The sequence below is a fragment of the Cupressus sempervirens genome, chromosome 5 (assembly GCF_028749045.1).
Source record: "Cupressus sempervirens isolate cs-2001-9-10 chromosome 5, ASM2874904v1, whole genome shotgun sequence".
Classification (NCBI taxonomy): domain Eukaryota; kingdom Viridiplantae; phylum Streptophyta; class Pinopsida; order Cupressales; family Cupressaceae; genus Cupressus; species Cupressus sempervirens.
Genome location: NC_143122.1, coordinates 19,266,637 through 19,288,640, shown reverse-complemented (window position 1 = coordinate 19,288,640; position 22,004 = coordinate 19,266,637). Strand labels below are relative to the sequence as shown.

The 22,004-nt window shown below is 33.2% G+C and overlaps 1 pseudogene; it reads right to left on the bottom strand.

The window, feature by feature from the left end:
* Nucleotides 1–10,287: 10,287 nt before the first annotated feature.
* LOC149554390 (protein DUF642 L-GALACTONO-1,4-LACTONE-RESPONSIVE GENE 2-like) overlaps nt 10,288–22,004 on the bottom strand; it is a 31,724-nt pseudogene continuing 20,007 nt past the window's right edge.

The following is a 22,004-nucleotide window of genomic DNA, read 5'->3' as shown; positions in this document are numbered from 1 at the left end:
CTATGCTACCAACTCATCATCATTATCTTTCACATGCTTCACAAAATTCAAGAAAACAAAATAGTCAACTTCGATTCATCACATCCATGATTTAATATGAATACTAGCACTTGGCATCAATATGTTGTCACTAGCTTCCATACTATTCTTTCACTCATCATCAACTAGATCCCTTGGAAAACACTAAAGTTTACTAGTGCTCAGCATAAAGTAAACTTTACTTAGCTTACACTATATCACTTGACATACATTGAAATTTTAACTTTCCTTGGTTCCTACTAATTTTTTTCTCATCTTGGACTAACTTTTCTTGGCACCTACTATCCACTCAGTCAAACTTGGTAGACTCAATTTTTCTAGGCTTTCTTAGTGTATCCAACCTTTGAAACATTAAGTAGATAATCAATACACTATATCATCATTGTCTTAACTAATCTTTGTACTCCCTTTCTACATACCATAACTCATTCTTTTCTCTAGGTGATTTTATTATCCCATTTGATCAAATCCTACTCATCATTCAAATAAATGATAATACTCAAAAAATCTAAGTAGTTGTCTTTCTAGGAAGTAGTAGGTTTAACATCATTGATAAAATAATGATTGAAACACATTCTCATACTTATATCAATCTATTTTCAATAGAACTATTATGTATTTTTATTATATTTTGACCCTAATTTAGAAGGCCTTATAGTCGAGCATATTGCATGTAATCAAATATTTTATGAATAAAGAGTTGTGATTTAGTATGAGATGTTGCATTTTTGTTGTGTTTCCACTATGTGGTTAATTATTGGGGGCTAGGACATCTTCTTTAGGAATTCTCTTGCCTTGCACTAGATCACAATTTGGCTATGAATCAAGCATGAAAGATTGTGATGAAAGACCATGAGTATGATCTTGCCAAGCTACATAAGTTATAGCTTGTAGAGAATCTATCATAGATAAGAAAAGTGAAGAATTCAATGTGTAAGTTTGGATCTATAATTGTTTATATTTTCTTTTATATCCATAATTATTTTTAGGGTATTGGAAATGTTGTATGAGAGAAAGACAAACTAGTGACAAGGAAAATCAATGAGTATATTACTCAATTAGGAGAAAACTTTGAAAATGCAATGAATACTTATTTTGATGAATTAAAGAAAAGAATGAAAAGGAGAATGAGAATTCCAGGAGAATTGGTCACAAAATATTACAGTGAAATATTTTTTTCTTATTGACATAGATAATACTTTTGTACAAGTAGTTAAGCTAAGGAAGGCGTGATTATAAAGTTTTGAAAATGAGATAGAATATGATGTTGTAAGTGCAAACAATGATGCACTACTCAAAGAGGAGATATATGTCAAGGTTGAATCTTTTGGAAGATATGAGGAAGCCAAAGAAAGGATAACTATGAACATCAAGGTAGCTTCCAAGGAAAATAAAAGGAAGAAAATTATTAAAGACCTAGAAGCTAAGATAAGCACCCTAGACAAGGGAAAATAAACACTAGAATTCATGCAAGGTCTTGTTGAAGATGAAGAACAAGAAAATGGTGATGAGTAAGATGAAGTAGAAGAAGGTGACTAGGGTAAAGCTCTAGCTATTGTCATGCCATTGAGCAAGAAGACTCTAGGAATAAAGAAGAATTAGACATTGACAACTCCACGACCAAATAAGCCAAGTACTAGGGTAGGTGCTAATGTCAAGAAAATTGTAAAGAAGAGAGTAGAAAAGTATACTAGGCCCAATGTACAACCAAAACCAAAAGAAGGAGATTGGTCAAAGGACTGGCTCAGAGAAAACACAATTCTATTGATGAGATATGTTCAAACATAAAGAGTTCTCTAGAATTATCTAATTTTAAATATGTGAAATATGATACACTAGATAATGATGAAAAGAATAGAATTGAGGAGGCTATGATAGAAATAGTGTCAAATTTCAAGCTAGCTCCTAGTGAAATAGAGAGAATGATATGCAAAAATCTATATGAGAAACTAAAAGAAAGATGGGAACATGAAAAGAAGGTAGAAAAAATGATAAGGACTAACCCATTAGTCAAAGTTATGCCTAACTTATCCCAATAGAAAAAAGACACATTTTTGGAGTAGCATAGGAATAGATTTGTTACTATTAGAAATAATGAAATTGAAATAAACTAAAATGAAGAACAATAAATTAATCCAAGAGAATTTGCAATGAAAATAGTTACCATACTTTACATGATCTTTCTAAGATCAACACGAGAGGAGACAAAGATTTTGAAAGGGGAAAGCAAAGAAAACCCCTTGTGAATTATATGAATGAGGCAAATGCCTAAAGAATGATGAGAGAGAGGGAATGAGCTAATGTGGAGCCAAAGGCTCATTACATGAACAACATATTGGTTATGTGTTCTAGAGAATGAGAGAGAAGCATCTCTTATAAAGAGATGAGAAGAGGAGTTATTTGTAACTCCCTTGTGAATAATTGCCACATTCATAAGTGTGTGCATAACAAGTGTCATAATCCTCTTAAGGAAGAATAAACTATTTTCCTTAATAAAAGAATTACAAAAAAGACTTGTCCTCACATGTGGACTAGATGACAAACAACATAAGGGATACCTTGGTTTATCCCATTTAATAAATACAACCAAGTAAAGATTACAAATTCTAACACCCCCCTTTAATCTTTACTTGGGGAAATTACATCAAAGGGCATTAAACCCAAATTTTTACAATGAAATTCTAAGTAGCAGCAACTTGATCTTCAAAAATTTCTTCATTTATGCAAGAGGTCTCTTATGTTTGTAGGTAGATCTTCGTAGAGCCAAGAGAGAAGTGGATAGGTTATTTGAATGTACTCCAAATAATATTGTCTTGTATGTGCCTAGATGGATTACCTAAAAAACATAGACACAAGAAACAAGATAACTATCCACAAGAAGTATTTCATCTTATATGCAAATTAGAAATGCTTTTGAATAAGGATAATAAAACTCTCATAGAGAAACAATGAGGAAAATAAAATATGTTACCACAAAACAATGGAGATAACCTGATATCAAGATGAAGTATATGCTCAGAATATTATCAAAAAGTTTGATCAGTAATCTCATGAAAGATATATTATACTAATGTACTAATGACCATAGACAAGACAAATTAATGATACTTGCATCAACATTGCATCAATCATGTGGATATAGAAAGTCCATTTAATGAATCATCCCACTGCAAGTTAATAGGTGATCAATCCATAATATGCATGACTCATGATCTAAGCAATAAAGTATGCAGATCATTATCGCATTAATATATGAAAGCAAAGTAAAAGGAGAGAAATGCTGATCAAATTAGTATAGTCATGATTTTTTTAGGATACTCAAAGGAATGGATTATGAGGATTTAACAACATATTGCCTTCAAATTGGATCAAATCATCTGAATTTGGAGGAAAAAACACCAATAATAACATCCTCTTCATTGAGGAACAAAATGGAACAACATGGAGGAAAAACTCCATAAACTTCAACCTTTCAAAGTAGAGCATATAGAATCAAATGGAGGGAAATTCCATATAAATATCAATCTTTCAAAGTGGAACCAATAGAACCAAATGGAGGGAAACTCCATATAAATATCAATCTTCCATAGTGGAACCAATAGAACCAAATGGAGGGAAACTCCATATAAATATCAATCTTTCAAAGTGGAACCAATAGAACCAAATGGAGGGAAACTCCATATAAAATGAGTGCACACCAATATAGGATGGAGAGATACTCCATGGGATAGATAAGGAACCATGTATCAGTTATACTGAGGGGAGCTACATAGCTATCCTTGAAAAATTGGCTCCCTATGCAAGTCAAAAAAATATCATATAAATCATGTAGATCAATGGTATAAAACCATAAAGTGCCAACATGGGCATAGAATGATGCTATAAAAGAATAAAAGTGCAACTAAGTGCATGTCAAAATATCACAATGAAGGAAAATGTGTAAGATAACTCATAATCCATTTAAGATAAATGCATGTATCCAAGGAAGATCAATGGAAAAATAAAAAAAGTATGGATATCAGGTAGAAAACTCCATTGAGGGTGAACATGGGTACTTAAATGATTTAATATTTGAAGTATTGAACATATTTATTCGACACAAGAATATCCTTATTGATCATTACAATCACAATAGTTTGTAAATTTATCAAGGCATATATGTGTGCACCCATATATACTTGAATAAATATACTGAAAATATCATGATGTGAAATCACACAACTAGAATCATATAAAACAAGATCATTTAAACATAGTCATTATCAAGGCAATAAACAAGGACGACTCAAAAATTGTAAACAATTCTAATTGATAAAGAGTTATGTCAATAGGTTTCAAGAAGATAAATTATATGTATGCTTGATAAAAGGATATAAGAGTATAAAATCATGGACTAAAGAAATCATCTCATTAAGTTTCCATATCATTCCACTTCTAAGATTATAAAAGTTTAAAAAAATAATAAAAAATATAAATGATTTGGCAAAAAATATTATAATATTTTTTCAAATACTAAAAAAATAGAGAATTACTTCAATAAATTATATTTTTAAATTCAGGAAAAAAGAAAACTTATTTGAGAAATTTAAGCTTTTTATAAGCCAAGTAAAAGTCTGCTTGATTCCAAGATTTAGATAAGGAAGAGTATTTTAAAAAGTTATGATTACATGCAAGATGATGCAAAGCCACACCTTGGAAAACTCAGGAGGAATTAGTTAGTCAATTGAGTTGCTTCAAGGGGCATCTACAACTTTCAGGATCACACACTAAAATCAGATTCAATTAAACAAAACTTTGAAAATAAATTCTCCAAAAAAATTTCTTGCTACCTCCGGATAGACTTGCACTCAGACATGAATAACTTTCAAACCAGAAAAGCTTTACTCAATCTAACCATTGATATTTGGCCTAACTAGGTTTCAAACAACATATAATTTTTTTAGAGAAATCCAACGGTTCAAACCTGACTTTTGAACCAGACAATATTTTCTCAATCCAACTATTAATATTTTGTGTAACTAGGTTTCAAACAACATATAAAAATTTGAGAGAAATCCAATAGTTCAAACTTGAGATATTCACTCCGCATCAGAGTACATTTTTCTGCAAAACATTGCTTCTTGCTGTCTCTAGATAGGCCTGCACTCAAACATGAATAACTATTGAACCAGATCTAAACTCTTCAATATCTCTCATGAAGATGGGCATAATTAGGCCTATAATAACATATCCAAAGCTCATGAAAATCCAACGGTGCATTTAGGAGATATTACCCATGCACTGAGACTAATTTTTTGCAAACATACCAAATTCAACCCAAAACTAAAACTTTTTTAATCTTCTGCAAACTATCAACTTGTTTCCAGTGAGAAGATAAGAAAAATCCGTTCAAAACTCAAACCATTGAAAACTTGCACAAAGACAAAATAAATAAAAACATTCCATATCTCTCCAAATTTGATTCCCCTGCTACATAGCCGACTGGCTCTCATTTTAAAACTGACTTTCTTTTTCTAATTAAAGGATGTGAAACGTTTTCTTCTTATTTTAGAAAAGAAGAATGTCTTCTATCCAAAAAAAGGATAAGAATCTGAAACATTTTTTCTACCAATATTAGACAGACGTTTTCTAAGTCAGGAATATTCCAAAAACTGCCTACCACCTATTATTGGATTCTAAAAATCATTAAACACTCCACCTACGAACTAAAAAAAACTATTCTAATTTAAGATCCACACACCTAGTCCTAGGTGGCTATATCTGGAGAGCTTATCGAACTGCTACTCTAGGTATGCCACCACATGTAGGACATTATTATAGACTTCAAAAAATAAAAGCATTTAAAACATAACATTAAATTTCTTATTACATTTTCAACAATGTTGCCTCCTATAGCGTTTCTCTTCTCTGCCACTGTAGCATACTCCCCTGTAGAATGAATCTCAAGTCCTCTTGAGATGATGTGTTGTAGAAATGAATCTCATTTTTCTTTTGAACTTTCCAATTTCTTTGAACTAGGATGAGCATATCTACAAGAAAAACAAAGATAATATCCAACTTCTCCACCTTGTAGCTTTGATTCTTTAATGCTATAAATGTCACAGAAAATTCTCCAGCATGATTCATTATACATGAAATCTGCATCCCTACATAAACATTATTAGAAGAAAACATATCATCAGTATTAAGATTATTTGAGTTCTCTATTTGAATATGAGCTTCCTTATACACCATGTAATGTGCATCATATCTATCTTCATCAATAGTAACCATAAACTTATCTGCTTCTTGACTATCAACCAATTTCACATCTTGAATCTTAAGAATCGTATTTATCTCTTCTTCCTTTATTAAAAATTTATCATCATCTTGATCTTCTATAGTAATCTCACTTTCAAATATTTCTTTCTTATTACAACTTTTCTCAAGAACAATAATAGTATTGCACTCTTTCCTTTCTTCTTCAAGCTGAGTTTTTGTACTACCGCCATGCCTTTTCCATTCTCCCACAATGGCTACAAATTTTTCCCATAAATCAAATTCTTCTTTAGAATTTGCTGTTACACATTCCTTAGCTTCATCTTCATGCCATTCCTCTTGACATTTTTCTTCATTATGCATATTTAAGGCTTCATCAGTTGCCTCCAAAATCTTTTTTGTAGGAGTACCTTCCAACATTGTACTCTTCTCTATTTTCAAAGGACATGTTACTATTCCAACCACAGATTGTTTGCATTCAAATCCAATAGGGCTTGTCTTGTTACTGCTCTCATCAAGAGATACTTGCTGCACTTCTTGTTGCTGCACTTTGTGTTCTTGTTGCACTTCTTTCAACTTAGCTTTATTCTCTTTCAACTTAGCGTCATTCTCCTCAAGTCTCCTTCTCAAATTGTTTATCTCCTCTTCTATCTTGCTTAGCTCTTCTCTTTGTTTTTTCCTTTCTTCTTTCTCTCTTTTCTTCTTTTCCTCTATCTCCTTCTGTTTAGAATCCTTTCTCTGCCGATACCTTCTAAAAAGATACAATAAAGCTGCTTCTTCTTGTCCCATCATTCCTCAGCTAGGTTATTTTCTTCTTATCTAGTCTCCAGGACTTCTTCTCAGACTATTTCTCTCAATCTTTCACAATCACACAAACATATACACAACTAATTTTTTCCAAACCTTTTGCTGAGCTCTGATACCAAAAATGATGCAGAGCCACACCTTCGAAAACTCAGGAGAAATCAGTCACTCAACTGAGTTGCTTCAAGTGGCATTTACAATTTTTAGGATCACACACTAAAATCAGATTCAATTAAACAAAACTTTGAAAATAAATTCTCCAAAATTTCTTCTTGCTACCTCCGGATAGACCTGCACTCAGACATGAATAACTTTTGAAATAGAAAAGATTTACTCAACCCAACCATTGATATTTGGCGTAACTAGGTTTCAAACAACATATAATTTTTTTAGAGAAATCCAACTGTTCAAACGAGAGATATTGACCACGCATCAGAGTACAATTTTTTGCAAAACATTGCTTTTTGCTGTCTCTAGATAGACCCGTGAACAAACATGTATAACTTTTGAACCAGACAATATTTTCTCTATCCATCCATTGATATTTTGCATAACTAGGTTTCAAACAACATATAAAAATTTGAGAAAAATCCAACGGTTCAAACTTGAGATACTGACTCCGCATCAGAGTACATTTTTCTACAAAACATTGCTTCTTGTTGTCTCTAGATAGGCCTAGACTCAGACATGAATAACTCTTGAACCAGATCTAAAATCTTCAATCTCTCTAGTGAAGATGGCTGTAATTAGGCCTATAATAACATATCCAAAACTCATGAAAATCCAACAGTGCATTTAGGAGATATTACCCATGCATTGAGACTAATTTTCTGCAAACATACCGAATTCGACCCAAAACTAAAACTTTTTTAATCTTCTGCAAACTATCAACTTGTTTCCAGTGAGAAGATAAGAAAAATCCATTCAAAACTCAGACCATCGAAAACTTGCACAAAGAAAAAATAAAAAAAAACATTCCATATCTCTCCAAATTCGATTCCCCTGCTACATAGCCGACTGGCTCTCATTTTAAAACTGACTTTCTTTTCCTAATTAAAGGATGTGAAATGTTTTCTTCTTATTTTAGAAAAGAAGAATGTCTTCTATCCAAAAAAAGGATAAGAATCTGAAACGTTTTTTCTACCAATATTAGACAGTCATTTTCTAAGTCAGGAATATTCCAAAAATTGCCTACTACCTATTATTGGATTCTAAAAATTATTAAACACTCCACCTACGAACTAAAAAAAACTATTCTAATTTAAGATCCACACACCTGGTCCTAGGTGGCTATATCTAGAGAGCTTATCGAACTGCTACTCTAGGTATGCCACCACATGTAGGATGTTATTATAGACTTCAAAAACTAAAAGCATTTAAAACATAACATTAAATTTCCTATTACATTTTCAACAATGTTGCCTCCTATAGAGTTTCTCTTCTCTGCCACTGCAGCACAAGAAGGATTAATCTCATGTAAAAAGGCTTAATTTATTATAAAAAATAAGTATTTGAAAAAGAATCATATTAGAAAAAGGAGCTTTACTTTTTTGTTTTTAAACTAAATGTTTTAGGATTTTTTAAAGTTTTCTTTTAAAATGAACTTCTTTCTAAAGAAAAGGAAAAATCACATGCTCAAGACATTTAATTAAAAAATCATTTATTTAAGAGGAAATGATGAATATAATATCAATGCAAATATTTTTAGCAAGGCACAAAAAGAAGGAAAGAATGTGAGATATGAAAAAATTTTGAATTAAAAAGGAATGAGAGTAGAAGGAGGAGAAAAACAAGGAGGATTATTCTTAAAAAGAAACGCTTCTAAAAAGAATAATAACTCAAATATTGCAGTAGTAGGGAAGGTTGCAGCTAAGATAAATAATGGATGGCTGCCACAACAAATAACAAATTTGATAAAAATAGAACAAAATAGAGGCAAATGTAAATAAAATGTAGAGAGTGAATGAACAATAAATGGTGTCTAAAAAAACTTCATTATGATTTTAAATGATAAGTATACTGAAAATTTCAAATAAATTTGAGGTAAGAAGTAATGATAATTTTGTTAAAAAGTTAAAATGATTGTTTGACATGAAGAAAAAGAAGTTTTAATTAAGAAAGAAGTATGAAAATGACTAATTGATAAATACCCAACATTAGTAAGAATATTCTGAAAAGTTGTACACATGATAATTATAACACTCACTAGAGAATATTATGAAAAACTGATTTGAATAGAGATGTTATTAAAAAATATCACAGACTATTTTGCCATGTATGTTACAAAGATATCATATCTGGTGAATAGTGTAGCTAAAATAAATGCTACAAGTGACAGATGAGATGTTACAATAAATGATGGCTCTGAACACATAGAGGAAAAAAAAATGCAACGATGATTTTAGAAATGATACAATTCCAATAAATGATGTGAAAGGAATAATATATATTGCTTGTTTCAAAAGTGAACAAATGTTTTGACCAAAGATTTAACAAAGCATTTATGGAGACAACACCATGGCTGAAAACTAAGAACACGTGTTCAAAGATGCAATAAAATGCTCATGATATGAATGTGAATGCTGATAACATATGATAATCCAAGCTTCATGGTCTCATCTTAATCATAGAGGTAATGCAATATGTACATGAGCGGCAATTATGAAGGAAGTTCAATGAAGATCAAATGAACTAGTTGAGGAAGATAAGAGCAGCTAGTGAAATTTGTGTTTGAAACTTTCAATGGGAATGAACTTTCAACTGAACAAAGAGCACATATCCGATTGTGATATTGATGTTGGAAAATACTACATGAAATGTAACAAGATTAAGAACACTAAATTATAAATAAAAATGGCTCTGGTGGCACAAAACAAGAGTGATGATGCAAAGAGAATATATCAGTTAAATGAATTTACATTGAACAACAAAATAAAAATAAAATATTAAAATTGTAAGAGAGTAATAAAAAGGTGACCAAAAATAGTAGGAGAATATTTTTTAAATGGTTCTAAAAAATTATGCCAGTATGAGCAGACACAGAGGGAATCATCGGTGCCAAAAAAGCTTCACTAAAGACCAAGCTATAACCTAAACACAAAGATGAGCTCCCAAAGAGTGCCACAAATTGATAAGCCATGCGGTTCCCTATCCCTATTTAGATGAAACTACGGGCAAAGAAGAAAGCTAGGGCAATGAGCCAAGGGATCTGATCCCCAAATGCCGAAAAAAATGATTGCAAAAGCTTAGGGTTTTCATCAACACGGCCACTCCAAACCCCATTAGGGCCATAGCGATGAGCGACAAAGAAGAATTGTCATCATCAATTTTGGGAGGCAATAGAACACCCATGGAAGATTTGTGGAACACAAGAGGTCCTTCTTCAAAATATCCTTTCATTATCAAATTTCCTTTAAGACATTGGGGTATTTTGAGCTCTTTAATGGTGATTTTAGTAATGAGAGGGCCACAAGCGGCATCTTCCTCCATGTCCAGGTAGAGAAAAATGATTTGGGCCAAGGTGGAAGCTGCTTGAAAAACCCCGAGCATAGGAATCCTAGCCATTGCTGCTATAGAATGTCTGCATTGACAGTTGCCCTACCTTCGACAGAAAAAAGACATTCAAGGCCTCCTGTTGGGCCTAGGTTCGAGCCACACTAAATGTGAGAGAGTAGAAGGATCCCTTTTTCACTTCCACTTTTTGGCTTATGCGTGCCTCGTGTAGGAGAGAAATATTTTATTTTACAATACTTCTCATGGGATGTGGCTATAGATATTGCAATAACTATAGAATATGCATATGTAATTTGAAGAAAGGCTTTAGAAACTTTCATCCAAACACATTTGGGCAGATGTTGTAACCTAAAATGTTCTAGTAAGATATGCACACAACATGTGAAAGCATAAAAATGGGGTATTATGAGATTGGAACCAAGGATAGGTTATATTTTTTTTTGACAATACATAAACTTGATATGAAGGATTAAATTAGTATAAGTGGGATAGAAAGCCTGACATAATAAAAAAGAAGCAAGTTTACTATATCATATGCTAAATCACAAAATTTTCAGGTGCAAGCTCTCCATAAAGATTCAATTAATTCTTAAGATGATTCAAGAGAAAATCTTAGATCTAATTTAATTTGGAAGTAAATTGTTAAAAAATAGATAATCAGGTTTTAGAATAATAAATAAAGAATCAGTTAAACATTAAATGAATATAAATGTAAGATAGATTAGAATTATAGTAGAAAAAGTTGACAACTAAAAAATAGATTTGAAAAAAAAATGTTAGGATTTTAAAAACCAGCAACCAAAAATAAATTAGATTCAAAAAATTGTAAGAAAATGAAATATAAAGTCATCGAATAAAAATCATTAGAACCAAGCTACATCTCTCTAGCGGCAAGCCATCCAAAGAGGATTAGTATGCAAAAAACTAATACATTTAAATATAAAACATGCAACACAAAAGGTTAGAATGAACTATAAAATGATTAGCCTTTCTTTCAAGAGTATCTCCAATGATATGGTAACCTTCAAAAACAAACTGAAACAAAGATTATATAGCTCTGATACCATGTCAGAAATAATAAAATTGAAATGAACTAAAATGAAGAACAATAAATTAATCCAAGAGAGTTTTTAATGAAAATAGTTACCATACTTTACATGAGATTTCTAAGATCAACACAAGAGAGGAGACAAAGATTTTGAAACGGGAAAGCAAAGAAAACCCCTTGTGAATTATATGAATGAGTCAAATGCCTAAAGAATTATGAGAGAGAGGGAACAAGCTAATGTGGAGCCAAAGGCTCATTACATGAACTACATATAGGTTATGTGTTCTAGAGAATGAGAGAGAAGCATCTCTTATAAAGAGATGAGAAGAGGAGTTATTTGTAACTTCCTTGTGAATGATTGCCACATTCATAAGTGTGTGCATAACAAGTGTCATAATCCTCTTAAGGAGGAATAAACTATTTTCCTTAATAAAGGAATTACTAAAAATACTTGTCCTCACATGTGGACTAGAGGACAAACAACATAAGGGATACCTTGGTTTATCCCATTTAAAAAATACAACCAAGGAAAGATTAAAAATTTTAATAGTTACAAAATATAGAACATTTTTTATAGTGATAAATAAGGAGGACGTTGTATGAAAATATAATGATTTTTCATGGAAGAGCATTTTTTGACTAACTACAAAGAAGATAAATCGTAAACATTGATGATTGGTACATAGTAGTGGAAAAAGCTTAGGTGTTCCAATTTTGCAAGGTAGCATGTCCCCTATACATGCCAACACCCCTAACACTCTAGAAGTCAAGAAGTCAAGGCTTATAAACAAAGAGAAAGATAGTGAAGATAGAGAAACAAATACAAATGATAAGATTATTTAAGCACCTCATATTGAGGAAGATAAAGAATCAAATAAAGTTGAACATAGTGTAAATATTGTTGTCTTGAGAAAAGATGCACAAGCAAGAGACAATCGTAACAAATCTTCACCAACTCACATGATAGTGTCAAGAAACAAGACTCCTACACCTATCAAAAAGGGGAAAGAAATAAAAGATGTTTCACTAGATATTGAGGTTAGTTTGGATGAGATCATTGAGATACAAAAATTGGATCTAGCTAGTCTCACATTGGAGAAAGCTATTTTGTTGCAAGAATTTTTGGCAAAGAAGAAGAGGCAAGAAGAACTCAGGAGGGAGCACAAACATAAAGAGGTATTATATGATGTAAAGAATATTCTCATTAATGCTTTTGAGATTTTGAATTTTGAATAAGATGCACCAATCATAAACTAGCTTGTAAATATAATTGATTAATTGATGGCTAGAGATATGGAATCAAATGTGAAGTTAATAAATTGGTTGACAAGAAGATTTGAAACCAAGATTGTTGAAAAAACTTATGTAACTATTATTGAATACAAAGTGTTGAAAATAGATTGATACAAGTATGATAAATGTGTTTCAATCATTATTTTGTCACTGATGTTAAACAAATGAATTGCTAGTAAGATAACTGATTATATGACTTAAGTACTATCATTTGTTTTATTAATGAAGAGGTTTTGATCAAATGAGGTAACAATAGCACTTAGAGGAAAGGTTGAGTTATGATATGTAAAGGAGTATAAGAATTATTTAAGATAGTGATATTATAATGCATTGATAATATACTTAAGGTTTCAAAGTTTGGTTACACTAACTAAGGTTAGAAAAACAAGTTAAACAAAGTTTTTCTACCAAGCTTGATAGAGTGAATAGTAGGTGCCAAGAAAAGTTAGTGCAAGTTGAGTAAAAATTTAGTTGGAGCTGAGCAAAGTCAATTTCAGTGTAAGTTGAGTGAAAGAGTGTAAGCCGAGTAAAATTTAGTTGATGTCAATCACTAATAAACTTTAGTTTGTGTTGAGTGTTTTGATAATGGATGCCAAGAAATACAATATGCATTAAGCATCAAAAGCCAAATAATTTTTAGTTTAAGCATTATGAGAAAGATCAAGAATTTGATGAATCTGAGCTAACAAGTTTATTTTCTTAGATTGTGTGAATCATGTGGAATATATGATTGATGAGCTGGTGGCATAAAATTCAAGATAAACCATTTTGAGGTGAAGTTAAAGAGGATTGAAGGTGAAGTTTCTAGAAGGGAATGAAATAAAATGATGGTTTGATTCATTGAATCCTACCTAATCTAACCTAACCCTAAAATATAAAATGGAGGACGAATGGAAAAATTGATGTGCAAGAACCTAAGGAAGACAAGGAGTCTGGGTATTTTCTTTATTCAGTGACCTAAGAGAAGAGTCTACATTTTCAAGGAAATAAAGAAGGCTTAAGGCTATGGATGTTTGAAGGGGTAACAAGCTATCATAGTTGAAGTGTGTGAAAGCCAAGAAGGATGGAGGATTGAAATGGAGATCTATAATCTGCAAGTGAAGTTGTATGTTATTATTACATCAAACCTTACTCTTACTCTCTAATAATTGTATCAGTCCAAGGTAAATCCTTTATGTTGGGACTCAAAATTGAAGGCCTAATTTTGAGTACCATCTTAAAAAATCAAGCCCTATAAACACTTTTTAATGCATGTGTACACAATTGTCCATTTAAGGCCTAAGAGATGTTTAATGTTTCTAACACATTTCATTTAGCACATCCACTCATCCCATGAAGATAAATTGTTATTCTGAGTAATTCTGTAAAGTTCCATTTTGAGCAATGTCCAAATTTGCATTTTTTCCTAAGTGTCAAACAATGATAGGAAGCCTTGTTTGTATTCAAATATCTCACACTTAATAATGTTTCATGACTCACTGCTTTGTGAGTGTTTAATATCCATATCATAGAACCTTTTTTAAAGATTTTGAGTCATTTTGATATGTTTTGACTAGGTCTTGAATCCTCAAGGTTGGTTATTTATTGTTGTCATGCTGATGTAAATTGTTCAGAATTCTAGGAGGACCCATTTGATCAGTTATAACTTTGACCCAGTTGACTAAAATGAGAAAATTCCTTTTTTATTGCATTCCTAGAGACTTCTTATGTTTTGATTTTGAGATTATGGAAAATCTGTTATGTGATTCCAAATGTAATTTGTAAAGTTTTACGAGTGTCATAAAGTGTAGATTGATCGATACCCCTATTCATGATGTCATAACTCAAAATCCATGATAAGTGAGATCAAATAATTTATGCCATTATGTTCTACTATAAAAGATCTTTAAGTGTGCCAATTTGCAAGTCTTGATGAATCTTTCTATACACTTTCCTAGGTTCATTCTATTTGCAAATAATACCTTTCTACTAGTGTTTCTAGTTTATGCAAATTCAAGTATCCCACTTTGGTCGCTCACAAAATTTGCCAACTTATTCATCATGAGCCCAAATCTTGAATTTATACTCTCCTCATGACATTGAACCAATGCCCTAATTTTTTTCTACTGAAGTATTATTTTCCCTTATTTTCAAAGCCAAATCTGAACATGATTTATTATTTTTTCATGTGTTTTGTTGCATGTAGTTTTGAGAAGGCAACTTTGACAGTCAATATCTTTTGACTAATAATTTTTTATGAGACAAGATTTGACATGGTGCAAGAATTTAGAAAAAAAGAAGTAGTATATTTGATTTTAGAGCCTGTTCAGGTGCTTTGCTTAGTTTTTAAGGCCAACCAAAGGACCCCTTGGCATGAAAGTTATAGTTTGCAGATAAAGGGTAAAGCAAATTAAAGGTTGAATCATTATTGCAAATTGATTCCAATCAGTGAAATAACTTCATTGGAGCAATTCATGGTTTTAGGTGTTTGAGTTCAATTTTTTTTTTTAGTTGGACTCACTTTGGGGCTTGACTAATCTAATTAGGTTATTGAAATATGGAACAGACTAAATGTGTATTTAAGAAGTCAATGTGGTTATGATTGATTATATATCCTAGTGTGTACAATTTTTCTTTTTTCTTAGGCTTGGATTCTTGTACATTTCTCATCCAGCTAATCCAAAAGACCAATTGATTGATTAGAGGGACTCTATGTCAAGAGGTAAAGTTAGCGAATGAAGAAATTCAAGTAAAATGGCCAAACAATTTCTTAATGGAGGAAATACAGAGTTGTTTTGGTATGGCAAATAAAAAATATTTAAAATATTGATATGCCATTTCACTACATAAAAAGGAATAATCAAGATTTCTCCATTTTTTAAGGATGGAATCATTTGATTCCTTATTTCTCCTTAAATAAGATCCTGCAGGCAAGTAATAGAGATTACTAATAGCTCATACAATCAATCTATCAAGGAGAACTATCAATGATAGAAGTATCCTATTGGAAGAAGTCACTAAGTAGAATATTCTCACATGAATTTTCCCTTTCCACTTGCTTTTCCACTTGTCCAACTATAATGTGTTAGGATAAACCATGGACAGAAATAAAAAACTACATGCAAATATAACCAATAATAGAAAATAATAGAACACATAGAAATGAACACAAGGCACCAAGATTTAACGTGGTTCACCCAATCCCTGGGCTACGTCCACCAAATAGTAAGTCCGATCTTATTACAATCTAGTGATTACAACCTAATTACAATCCGTAATCCCTTACAGCTCAATACCGCCGCAAGAACTAATTTTGTATCACAACATATGAAAAAATACCCAACCCTAAGCCCTTTTATACAAGTATTAAACCACTTTAGGGTTATAACATGTCAGCCATATGTTGGCCATAATATGTCGGCTACCATGTCGGCTACTACCCCAAAAAAAAATTTTGGGCTGATGCCCTGAACCCCACTATTTATGAAGTATGTACAGTACTTTCCTGATCAGTCACCACAATCTAACAATCTCCCACTTGGGGACTGATCAGGCTCCACACTAAACAAAAATCTCCCACTTGGAGATTGATCCTGTAGCAATACCACTACCACATGGGGCTCCCACTGGATCAAACCATCCTGGACTCTACTATTCTTTTATTCATGTTCAGTCCAAAAGACCAACCGAAGCTGGAGAGGAGTTCAGCTTCTCCCTTGTTACAACCTTTGTCAACATATCTGCTAGATTGTCATTGGTATGTATCTTCTCCAACTTTAACTGTCCATCCTCCAAAACTGACCGAATGAAATGGTACCGCAACTGTATATGTTTGGTCTTAGAATGCAGAGCTGAATTCTTAGCAAGATGAATGGCACTCTGACTATCTGTGAACAAATAATTATCCTTCTGAGGATGCCCCAATTCTTCCAAGAAGAACTGAAGCCATATCATCTCTTTATCTGCCTCTGTAGCAGCAACATACTCTACCTCTGTAGTGGAGAGAGCATTAATCTTTTGTAACCTAGAAACCCAGCTCACGGCTACCCCACCAACAGTAAAGACATAACCTATAGTACTCTGCCTGGTATCAATATCCCCAGCCAAATCTGAGTCAACATAGCCCTATAAATAAATAGTAGAGCCCCCAAAGTGTAAACACTTATTGGATGTTCCTCTCAAATATCTGAGAATCCACTTGACAGCATTCCAATGCTCAAATCCTGGATGACTCATATACCTACTAACGACTCCCACTGCATGTGAAATATCTGGCCTAGTGCATACCATAACATACATCAAACTTCCTACAACTGAAGCATAGGGTACCTTGGACATCTTATCCTCCTCTTCTTGTGTCTTGGGACACATCTCCTTAGTCAATTTCAAATGACCAGGTAAAGGTGTGCTGACAGCTTTAGCATTCTCCATAGAGAAACGTTGCAACACCTTCTCAACATAATCAGCTTGAGATAGCATCAATGTTCTGTTCTTCCTATCTCTGCAAATCTTCATACCAAGGATTTGTTTTGCTGCCCCTAAATCCTTCATAGCAAATGCATGTGCTAATTGGCGTTTCAGCCCCTTAATATGATCCATGTTAGACCCAGCTACAAGCATATCATCAACATATAAACATAAAATAATGTAGCTATCATCATCCAACCTCTTAAAATAAACATAGTAATCTGAATGACACCTATTATATCCATGCTCATGCATAAAATTGTCAAATTTTAGATACCATTGCCGAGGTGCTTGCTTCAAGCCATATAAACTTTTCTTCAATTTGCACACTAAGTTCTCCTTACCTTTGACCTCAAAACCCTGTGGCTGAGCCATATATATTTATTCATCCAAATCACCATGAAGAAAGGCTATTTTAACATCCATCTGCTGTAAATGCAAATCTTCAGTAGCCACAAGACTTAAAACAGTACGAATAGAAGTCATTTTAACAACAGGAGAAAATATCTCATCAAAATCAATTCCCTTTTTCTGTGCAAATCCTTTTACAACTAACCTGGCCTTAAATCTTTTCTTACCTCCTTCCTCTTCTTTCAACCTGTAAACCCATTTATTCTGTAAAGCCTTTTTACCTGCAGGCAACTTGCACAAATTCCATGTCTTATTTTTCAGCAAAGAGTCCATTTCATCTTTCATTGCAGACTCCCACTGAATCTTAGTATCCACCTGCACAACTTCATCATAACTTTCAGGTTCACCAGCATCAGTAAGTAAAATAGAATACAAAGAGGGAGAAAACCTTTGTGGAGGTCTAATTTGCCTTGTTGACCGTCTAACATTCACTGGTGCGTGTGGTATTTGTTGTTGTAGTTGTTACACATCATGAGGAATGGTTGGAACATCAGCTTTTGGAGTATCATCCAGCACTACATAATCATCTTCTTTCTTCTCATGTTGCTGCAACAAATCTTTGTACAACACTTTCTCATTAAATATGACATCCCGACTTCTAAGAATTTTAAGATTTTCAAAATCCCAAAGCCTATAACCAAATTCATTAATGCCATATCCAACAAAGACACATTTCTTTGATTTAGCTTCTAGCTTGGTTCTATTTTTAGAGTCTATATGAGCAAAAGCTTCACAACCGAAGGTCTTGAGAAAAGAATAACTCACCTTCTTACCAGTCCATGCTTCTTCTGGAATACCACAGCCCAAAGGAGTAGAGGGACCTCTATTAATCAAATATACTATAGTATTGACAGCCTCCACCCACATGTGTAAGGGCAACCCAGCATGCAACCTCATGCTCCTTGCATGCTCCATTATAGTCCTATTCATGCATTTAGCCACTCCATTTTCCTGTGGAGTCCTTGGAACAGTTTTTTGTCTACAAATACCATTAGTAGAGCAATAATCTTCAAATTCATGACTGCAATACTCACCACCATTATTAGATCTGAGACATTTTAATTTCTTACCAGTCTCATTTTCAACCAAGCATTTCCATTACTTAAAAGTTTGAAATACATCAGATTTCTATCTAAGGAAATAAACCCATAATTTTCTAGTTACGTCATCAATAAATGTAACATAATAATGAGAGCCACCAAGGGAAGATACCTGAGCCGGTCCCCATACATCTGTATGCATAAGCTCTAATTTCTCCTTTTTGTTTTCCTTCCCAGTCTTTACAAAACTCACTCTCTTTTGTTTTCCATACACACAACTTTCATAGAAATCCATATTCACACATTTCAGACCTGGTAAAACTTTCTTTGAATGAAGTACTTTCATACCTTTCTCACTCATGTGCCCAAGTCTATTGTGCCACAACGCTTTATCAGAATCTACAACAGCTACTTGTTCTCCCTGCTCAACTGCAGTAATTGTTCCTGAATACTCATTTTTCTCTGAAACAATCAAAGTAGAAGGAACAATATGACCTGTACAAAGATATAAGGTGCCTACTTTCACACCTTTTGCTACTACAAGGGAACCTTTTGAAACCTTCCAATTTTTATCATTAAAAGTAACTACACAACCCTCATCACCGAGTTGCCCTGCTAAAATTAAATTTCTACTTAGTTTTGGAACATGTCTTACCCCATGTAGTAGCCAATGATTCCCATTCTTCAACTTAATCTTAATTTTTCCCTTTCCAACAATTTGACAGGGTTCATTATCCCCCAAATAAACAAGCCCAAAATCCCCTTGGACATAATCAATGAAATAACCTCTATGAGGTGTAGCATGAAATGAAGCACCAAAATCTAAAACCCATGAATCATCAACACTCTCTAAAGATAGAAGCAAAGCATCCTCTTCGGATTTGTTACTTACCACATTTGCCTCCTTGTCTCCATCTAATTTATCTCCTTCGTTTTTCTTTCAATTCTAGCAATCTTTCTTTTTGTGCCCTGATTTCCCACAGTACCAGCAATCATTTGGTCCTCTCGATTGAGACCTCCTCCCCTTTGACTTTCCTCTTGATTTCCCACGATTGCCAAAGTTACTTCTTCTTTCAGTCATTCTTCCCTTGCTTTGTGCATTTAAAGTACTTCTTGATGTAGATCCACGTGAGGATTTTCTACGAGTTTCCTCACTTAAAATAACACCGATCACATCATCATATTTTAGGGTACTAGATCCAGGAATAGAATTACTCACCGCCATTACCAAGCCATTCCAGCTTTCAGACAAAGAACACAAAATAAAGAGAGCTCTAATTTCTTCATCAAAATTGATACCCACAGAAGATAATTGACTAGTAATAGTATTAAACTCGTTTAAATGATCTACAACAAATCCACCTTCTGCCATTTTCATATTAAATAAACGCGTCATGAGAAATACCTTATTTGAAGCGGAGGGCTTTTCATACAATGTCGCTAGGGTTTTCATCAAATCTTTTGTCGTCTTTGCTTTTGTAATATTAAATGCCACCGATGGTGCTAAGCATAACTGAATGCTTCTGAGTGCCTTTCTGTCCAAAAGATCCCATTCAGCCTCTGACATAGTTCCCTAATTGTTGGCTTTTCCTTCCAATGGCTTCCATAAATCCTTCTGATATAAATAGTCTTCCATTTGCATCTTCCATAACTGGAAGTTCTGCCCATTAAACCTATCAACCCTCAACTTACCCTCATATGCCATCGCTCCCACTCAACTGTAAGACTCCCACTTAACCATGAGACTTTCCTGCAGAGGATAACTGAAAGACAACCTTGCTCTGATACCACTTGTTAGGATAAACCACAGACAGAAATAAAAAACTACATGCAAATATAACCAATAACAGAAAATAATAGAACACACAGAAATGAACACAAGGCACCAAGATTTAATGTGGTTCACCCAATCCCTTGGCTAAGTCCACCAAACAGCAAGTCCAATCTTATTACAATCCAGTGATTACAACCTAATTACAATCCGTAATCCCTTATAGCTCAATACTGCCGCAAGAACCAATTTCGTATCACAACATATGAAAAAATACCCAACCCTAAGCCCTTTTATACAAGTATTAAATTGCTTTAGGGTTATAACATGTCAGCCATATGCCGGTCATAATATGTCGGCTACCATGTCGGCTACTGCCCAAAAAAAAAAAATTGGGCCGATGCCCCGAACCCCACTATTTATGAAGTATGTACAGTACTTTCCTGATCAGTCACCATAATCTAACATAATGCATGGTAGGAAAGTTGTGACCCAACCTACACAAATTACATATGATTAACAAAAATAATAATGGTTTCCATTAGATAAGTAGAATAAAGAAACACAATAGAATACATGTGTTGACCAGAAGAAGATGTTGTAGGGATGCTTGCAATGCATGAGATCTTGGAAGTTTGAGAGTGAAAATAAAATTTCCCAACCACCAGTGATGGAGAAGATTATATTGTGAAATGTAGAGTACTAGGAAACTATGATTCTTGAATTCCACATAAAAATTGTGGCACTCAATGGTGAAGTGAAATTGCTTGTGCTCAAAACCCTCCAAAAGGTGCAAAGACTTATAAAACTTGATGGTGTCACTAAGTGAATGAAGATTACTATAGGATGTGAATAAAACAAAGAAGATTATGCATGTGAAAAGGGTAAAAAATGAATAGGGGGAAGGCCACAACAAGAGGTTTGGTGGAAAGACTTAATAGAGAAGTCCACATGTAGCAGAGTCATCGAGCATAAGAGTATCCATGGCCACATGAGATTATGAATCATAAGATTCATTGGAAGTGACTTTCAAATTATAGGAAATCTATAGATGTTGCAAACTTGTCTCTATTTTAATGTAGGGGAGACTCACTATCCATTGCAATTTTGAATATCTTGGCTATTGAAGATTCTCTTTACTATTACATGATGGAGTGTTGAACTCTAAAATTAAGGGTCATTTTTTTTGTCCAATTGTTGTAGAAGATATCTAAATGTAGCTTTGAGAAAAAATGTATGAGAGTTGTAGGCTTTAGTTTATTGTTTTTAAACTTGTCTAATGGTAAATTTTAAACGTCTTCCACAATTTCCAAAGGAAGGATTCATATTAGCCATGGATGCCTTTTTGACCCTCTTTACTATGAATGTCAATCTGGGAAAG